Genomic DNA, 8,688 nt, shown 5'->3' with positions numbered 1-8,688 from the left:
CTTGGGGGCGCCCGGTATGTTATCGACCTTTTCCTGGTGTTCTTTCATTTGATCTTGGAGTACCTTGTTCTCGTCCTCCATTTCCTCCATCCTTTTCAAAATGGCTGCAAGAGCGTTGTCACCTGCATTATCATTGTCGTCATGAGTGATACCTTCCGTTGGAGGTGGAGGGAGTTGGTTGCACTGTCCTTCTGTCGGCTGTACAATGCAAATCCTTGCATTTTCTACAACTGCGCCCCGGGCGGGATTGTTGAGGATGCTGGCTAGCGTGTCTGTTAGCCATGATTCAAGGAGCTTTTTTATAGCTGGGGGTGTCTCTTCCCCTATAGATGTGGAGGCTCCCTTACCAAGAGATTTTGTGATGCTGCAATGAGGAGGCGTTGACCCATCTCACCTAGGGGAGGCATTGGGCGTTGCACTTCGTCTGCTGTTTCGCAACTTTTGTTAATGACGTTCATGAGGTTAGTTGGGAGGTCACTGCTTATTCTCGCCCTTTCTTCCATGTTACCTGCTATGTTGGGGTTTGTGCACACAACGAAAGGAGATCTTGTTCTTGTTTCTTGATTTTTTTTACGTTAGTGATCCGTGTTAGTGATAGATCCCAGAGAAACTAAAAGTTTAACTAGGAAATCCCCACAGACAGCACCAAATTAATTGACAAAAAGTATAACTTTCGGTTAAAACAGTTGAGTTTATATAATAATGGGTTAAACCTAGTTAATAATAATATTTGTAGACGTTACTTCTGAAAAGGAGAATAATGTTGAACGGGTCTGATGAAAGGTTGGAAACAATATGCATTAACTATTCCAAAAAGTATGAGTAATGTAGCAATAAATAGTAATAAATGGCATTTAAGTAAATAGGAGAAGTGATTCACCCAATAAAGCATGAACTAGGTGATTCCCTCCTGACAATGATAAGTGAGACAAATCCCAGAATGTTCAAATTATTCTTGGATCTGGTGGAAAGGCGTAGAATAATATGAACAAGAATCTAAATGAAAAGGTAGTGTTTGTATCTTTGTAAGAGAAAGAGAGAGAATCTTTTATCAAAAGTTTGTTCTTGTCAAATGAATGACGCATGCCCTACACTATTGTCCTCTTTTCTATTTATATGAGACACATTCTTAACAAACCCTAATAGTACAAGTGCAAAGAATATTCAATATGATATTTTCTTTAATATTCTATTTCCACAACTAGCCGTTACAGCTTTGCCAATGGTGCTCGACCTCGACCCTTATTGACATCTCGACCACAAATCTCACTGCTTCCTGGTTAACCTCGACTGATGACGGCTTGAAAACTCTTCGTTTGACGTTATCTTGTCTTAAATACTTTAAGGCAGATTTTGACCTATACAGTTATCACACAGAATATTGCACATATGTGTAACATTATCATATTATGCTACTCATAATAGTAGTCAGATTTAGTTGTATTAATACACCCTTAGCTAATAAAGTGTGATATTAAGCCCTTTGTTATATTAAAACAAGGTAATCTCATGGAGAGTCTGATCCTAACTCGGGATAAATGGCTGTGGCATGCTTAACACATGCAAGTTGGATGGGAATTAAGTGATATTTTAAGTGACGGACGGATGAACTACGCATAAGAATTAACTTGCCCTTGGGAGAAAAACAATAGTTGAAAATTTAATGACTGCTAACACCCTGTAGGCTAAGGAGTATAAGAAGGAATTTGCTTGAGGAGGGGCGGGGATCGCGTCTAATTAACTTACTAAGACGATAATCAATAGCTGGTCCGAGAAAATGATCCGCAGCTAACTGATGAAGCTGGAAACTGTCCATGACAGAAGGGAGAAGACTTTATCTAAACTAATTAGGAGACATGACTTATCATTGAGGAGTATCATCTCCAAGTAAGACAAGGTCCCTATCACCATCAATATGTGTCTTAGCTTCTATTTTCTTGGCCATGTTTTGTCAAGAGAAAGTGTTGTACATCCCCAACATAACCATGTGAGATTGCATTTGGCCCCATTTTAATGTTTTGAGTTTCCATTAAGATGGCTACTTAAACTTCCAGACTCTTATTTAGTATGCCAAAAATGTGAAAATGATACCAAATTTGCTTTTATTAGAGTGCTATAATATTAGGATATTAGTAGTATTTGGAGAAGTTACATCTAATCATTAAATGTACAATTGCTAAACAGTGTTCATCACCTCAATTAGTGAATACCTAAAAGTAATTAACACAATTACTGAACTCGACCATACCTACTCAGCTAAAGTTTATTTCAGTTCAGTTATAGTTAGTAAAGAAATGACGTAAGCTTGAACACTCAATCACTCAACGAGGTTTGCTCATAAATGTCGCTAACTTAATGGAAAAAAAAGTAACATGTTTACAGTAAGGATTTAGATTATATACATTGTTCGAATATATAAAGAATTTTGACACTATTAGAGTATTTACTTGTTATGCATGTTTTCACTATAATTTAGTGGTTATGTTATCATGCTTTAAGTATATTATAAGTCGATTAATATGATAATGTAAAATTACTCTACACGGTAAGTGCATAGAAATGTAATAAATTTCTGTAGAATATTATCAAGAAATGTTAAGGAGTCTGTGAATTGAAATTGTCATTCAATAAACAATGTATTTGAAAATTTCATAGTAACCACAAAAAGCAGACTTCAAATTAATGTGATTTTGACTAAGTTCATCAACATGAATAGTTCACATCAAGGAGGATGCAGGGCACGTGACAAGAGCATGGCCCCTCTCTCACATGCCTCTTTCTTGCAATGCTATATTGAGACATTTGATAAATCCAGACTCTTTTTTTGTTCCTTTTGGTCACTCCAAGTTGATACACTCTGATAATTGAATCTCTCTGCTTTAGTAATTGTTATTATGCTGTGATTTTGGCCTTAACTATGTTTGAACAGACGGCTCAAGCTGTTGACTTATTTTAACTTTAACCATATATTCGTGTATCTACTTATTTGTATTTTGATTTCCCTTAATAAAATTTTTGACTTCGCTACAAAAGTTTGGAGGGGAGGCGGGGGTGAAGGGTCGATGGGGCCGTTTTCACTTTTCAGATGAGATGGTCAGTTAGGAGGCTGTTCAAATCCTCTTTTTTCAATGTGATATATGATAAACAGTCTCAACTAGATATAGGATTTTTAGTTAGTTATATATGATGTAACATTATAATTATTATATCTTGTGGCAATATGAGCAATCTTAATAATATTCAATTATAAGAGGTATTTCTAATCAATCAATAAAATTAACAACGACAACAACGACCCAGTAAAATTCTACTAGTGGGGTCTGGGGAGGCTAGTGTGTATGCAGACCTTACCCCTACCCCTACCCCGAAGAAGTAGGGAGGCTATTTCCGAAAGACCCTCGGCTCAAGAAGACGAAAACACAAAGACACAATATCAGTATCTCCAATAGAAAACATAGGAAAAATAACATCATGAAAATGAGAAAGTAGATGCAAAGAAAAAAGATAGACAGTGTATAGACCCCGACGCTATGAAAAATGAAATAATAGTAAAATAGTAGTAAGACACAACATTATCACTAGCTGACTTCGAAAAAAAAAAACCTACCAGACTAGCCTCACAAAGGGACGAAGTAAGGAAAGACTCAACTATCTCCTAACTTACAACCCTAATACTCGACCTCCACAGCTTCCTATTAAGGGTCATATCCTCGGAAATCTGAAGCCTCGCCATGTCCTGCCTGATCACCTCTCCCCAATACTTCTTAGGTCGTCCTCTACCTCTTCTCGTGCCCTCCAAAACCAGCCGCTCACACCTCCTTACTGGAGCATCTGGGCTTCTCCTTTGTACGTGTCCGAACCATCTGAGTCTCGCTTCCCGCATCTTGTCATCAATGTGAGCCACGCCCACCTTCTCCCGAATATTTTCATTCCTAATCTTATCCATCCTAGTGTGCCCACACATCCACCTCAACATCCTCATTTCTGTTACTTTCATCTTCTGGATATGTGAGTTCTTAACAGGCCAACACTCAGCTCCATACATCATGGCCGGTCTAACTACCGCTTTGTAAAACTTAATTAAAATCAAGCAAATTAATTAAACATATAGCGCACCAATCGATCGAAAAATTCGTAACTTTAGGGTTGAAGTTTGCTCCCATTGTTTCCAGCCTTGAATCTGAAGAACAAAATATGAGGAATTAGAAATAAATAGTTTATCTATATGCCTTGTCAAATATGCATCACTTCCTTTTCTTTGGTTTCCAAATGACTTTTCCATATGGTCCCTAGCTGATGACAGACTTCAGATTATTAATAATCCTTTGCTAAATTCCTCATATTTTGTTCTTCAGATCAAGGCTGGAAACATTGGGAGCAAGAGACTTCAACCCTAAAGTTACGAGTTTTTCGATCGATTGGTGGGCTATATGTTTAATTAATTTGCTTGACGTATCTATATGCGCCTTTGTCCAAACCAAATAAAAATCAACGAAAAGGTGGAGCCATTTTTTACTTACTTATATTCTATGGAAATCGAAATCCTCGTCGAAGATGGTCCACGGACAAAGGTGGACCTATGAGTAACCTTGAAAAGTTATTAGACCCCGTAAACTTTTGCAAAATCTTATTTATGTATACGTATACATTTTGAAAATAATTAATTTAAATCACTTTGTACTCTGGATATTAAAAATCTTTAAGGGCATTAGTGAGCAAAACACTGGTGCCCGGCCTCTTGCGTTAAAATCTTTGGTCAGCATCGGTCCACATATAACAATATATAGTTGTCTAGGAATGGCATGAGAGTACTGCAGCATCTTCAAAAGAAGCAGTACGTAGTAGGTGCTGGTCGTCCTAAAATAATGATTGAAACGAAATATACTTGTGCATGTTCATGTCCCTTTAAATCTTACGTTCATCACGTGAAATCACAAGGGTAGTTTCTTATTAGCCATAGGTTTGAAACTTCGAACCATGACACATGTCCTCTATAACATTGAATTTCCATGCCGCTGTTTTCTATTTCAAGTACTATATATGTTTATTATAGCTACTTATCGAGTTGACTAGGCTTCAAATCATTTTAGCAAAGCATATAATTGATTAGTTGTCGAAATGTGTTTATTATGAGTATTTAATTAAAGGGTTTATTCCCATTTAATTAATTTAAAAAATTATTCTTACTTTCCTAATGTTTCATAATCAAGACGACATGTTACTAAGGCGTAGACATGATCGAGAGATTATATAACAAATAGTAAATGAGAAAGAAATCGAAGCTGGAAAAGAATCTTATTCTTGAAATAGCATTTCAAGAGCCAGTGGCGGATGGGTGAGTAACGCATAAGAATCTGCCCTAAGGAGAGGAACAACAGCTAGAAACGGCTACTAATACCCCGTAGGCTGAGGAGCAAAAGAAGGAATCCGCCCGAGGAGGGGCTCGTGTAAATAAGTTATATGAGAATCATATTGCTCTTTCTAACGAGGAATTAGAAATATTTTTGATAAAACTTATTTTATTAAAAAAAAAAAGAATACAATTATCTCCGAGAGTTAACTAGTAATTGATCTTGAATGCTAATTTGCAATCATAAGTAATTTAAACAAGTCCTTTTCAAAATTAGTTTTTGACCACCTTTTACCTTTGAACTTTCCACTTATATTTAGCGTCTTCTCTAAAATCACTTTGAAAATATCTCTATAACATTCGAAACGATATATACCTCATCTGTCTTAAATTATTTGTCGTGATTTTTAAAGTAGTTGTCTCAAATTATTTATCATTTTAGAAGTTCAAGAAAAAATTAGTTATTTTTTTCTGTTTTACCCTTTGGTAATTGTTCTTGAAGATAGAGATGATATATAAATAGAATAAATATTCAACGAAGAGAGATTATAGGTTAAGACATAAATTAAATAAGGGTAAAATAATCAAAAAAAATCCTAATTAATATTTTCTTAAAGGACGTGTAAACGAAAACACGATAAATAATTCGAGACAAAGAGAGTATTAATTTGGGATTTTATTCGATAACGACCTTGACATGGATTTGATTCACATCTTCCTGTGTGTCTATGTCTCCATTGATCGAAAAGGAGAGAGGTAACATGTTACTTATTAGCTTAAACTCTTATAAAATATTGCAAATTAACAAGAAGAAATTAAAGGAGATTTCTTACCATTTTCCAATTGAAATGCATGTCGAAGGTCACCTTAGTAGGGAACAAACTGTTTTGATTTTCAAGCCCTCCAAAAAAAAATTGTGCACATCAACTGATTGTTTGCCACATGAAATTTTAGACTTCCTTTTCAGTTGCTTTATCTCAAAATAATAGAGGGTCTCCCTTTTGTCCAATTTATAATCTCCTCTTGCTTATTGTTATTTGAGATAGATCTTTTGTGCTCACTCACAATTTTAAGTCTATACAAAAAGTTATGTTTTAATTATTTATAGATCTCCAATATTAACCTTTCAACACTAAAAAATCAAGAACTACCGATGTACAATTCTGTAGCTAAACAATAAAATTCACGACTAATATTCTTTCTTAGCGAAGGACTAGCGACAGATTATCAAAAAATTCTGTTAGCCACGAGCGATTTTCTATGTTTTCATACGTCATTCCAATTATGACGTTATATATATGCAATATGCTTAAGGGTACTAGAGGGCCGAGTCAATTATAATTGAGTTTCAAACCATGCGTCACTAACTCTCGAAATTTCTCAATTTCTTGATATGTATATAAAAAGACAAGAATCGTACAAACAGCAGACATGGCATATGGCTGGTGTTTTAAGAAATATTGTTTCTAACCTCAGTATAGTAATTCGTACAAGAGCTATATACACAAATAGTGAATACAATCATGCAAAGGTTTCTCATGCAAAATGCTGATATTGAATCTATTGTCACCCCCGCATAAGGGCCCTCATGCTATTCTCCAGGTACATAAATTAGCTACATGATTTGACATCTCTAAATTGATTGCCCAATTTTTCCAATCTATGTTGTCTATCTATAAATAATGAAAGAATTTGTATAAAACCCACAAAACATGCAGATATATCTCTATAATCAAAATTTTAGAACGTCAAAAATGGTTGTTTGTAACCAAAAAACGCATTGGTTCTTGGTCATTTCCTTCTTGTTCTGCTTCTTCTTGATCACTTGCCTTGGTAAACAAAATCTCCTTATTTATTTATTTATTTATTTATTTATTTATTTCTAGTTATCTCTTATTGGATGGAGAAATAATCCAGTTTTCTAGAAAATATATATAGAGATCTTGTCATTTATCTAATATAGAGTTTTTATATTATTGTTCATATTCTTCGGTTTTATTTTCTATTTTTGCAGCAAGGAATTTACGAGTTGATCTTTATGAAGTTCAAAAGAGTGAACAAGAAATTCTTGTAAAGAATGAAGAGCAATCAAACTGTAAAGACTCGGTAGCAATAGACGTAGATTACACTCCGGCCCGAAAGAAACCTCCTATTCATAATTAGGATGGAAAAAGTTTACAAACTTAAGTTTTAATATCCCGAGACGAATCCAAAATTTGAAGTTTGTGGATTCTATTTTTATATGTGTTATTTTCTCTTTCACATATATAGTCCGGGCTAGGCGCATTGAATTTTTGTCAAGGTTTCTGAGAATTTTTTGGGAGTAATATGAATATAGAATGAATGTCGATGAGATTATGTACATATATATACATCTTTTGATGGATTATTTACGTGCGTTTACATTCATATGACTTTATGAAGTTTTTATGGCGATATACGAAGCTTCAAATAATAATATTGAGAGATGTTTATTTGTTACTATTTGATATTTTCACTAATTCAGAATTATTAAATACTCCTCTGAATTTGGTATCTATGTTATGAGCAATGACTGCATATTATTTGACTATTTCAGATGTATTTTAATTTCTCCTTTGTTGCATATATACTTATCTTACATTTTTTACTTAGCAACAAGATAATGAATGGTTGACTGTTTATTATCTCTTGCTATTATTTTGTTTGGAATTGAGAGAGGTAAAATAAGAGGAAAGTAAAAACTGAAAACAAACGCATAGACAATTAAAGAGGCGGCTATAAAACTTCAAACAGAATTCAATTGGACAAGGACACAATTGTTCAAAGTTATATATAATCTTACAATTCCAATTATAGGGGTCGAAATATAAATTTGGAAGGCTTTATTTTTCCAAAGGAACAGATATCACACACTCACACCGTTGAAAAAATGTAAGCTTAAGGGGGCTAAATAGATAAAAGAGAAAATTGAGGGGCTTGGGCAACTACTTTAGTTTATTACATTCAAAAGTTCCCAGCGCCCTTTTTTGCTATTTCCATTTTTAAGAAGAAACTAATAGTAGTTGCGCCTGAATTCTAATCAAGATTTTCATTAAACTCTTCTTAGTTCAATATTATATAAAATAAAATTTGACAAAAAGAAAAAGATTATCTAGCACTATAAATCTCTATATTTTTTTTACTGAAGTACATTACTCAAAGGGTCACTCAACTATCCGAAATTGCCTATTAAAGTCATTTTTCTTTCATTTTTAACAACAAAGTCACTCAATTATGCTTATAGCACTCAGAAGGTCACTCAATTAGATTTCTCAAACTTTTGATTGCAAATACGTATTTTACGCTCTAAATTATCA

The 8,688-nt window shown here is 34.3% G+C and overlaps 1 long non-coding RNA gene across 1 annotated transcript; it reads left to right on the top strand.

Annotated features, from left to right (window-relative positions):
- The first annotated feature begins 7,053 nt into the window (after positions 1–7,053).
- LOC107765450 (uncharacterized) lies at positions 7,054–7,694 on the top strand. Its single transcript, XR_001643434.2, has 2 exons — positions 7,054–7,183; positions 7,365–7,694. It is a non-coding gene; the product is annotated as an uncharacterized LOC107765450 (long non-coding RNA).
- Positions 7,695–8,688: the final 994 nt, after the last annotated feature.

This window comes from Nicotiana tabacum, chromosome 11, assembly GCF_000715075.1.
Source record: "Nicotiana tabacum cultivar K326 chromosome 11, ASM71507v2, whole genome shotgun sequence".
Classification (NCBI taxonomy): domain Eukaryota; kingdom Viridiplantae; phylum Streptophyta; class Magnoliopsida; order Solanales; family Solanaceae; genus Nicotiana; species Nicotiana tabacum.
This window is presented reverse-complemented; position numbering and strand designations above follow the sequence as displayed.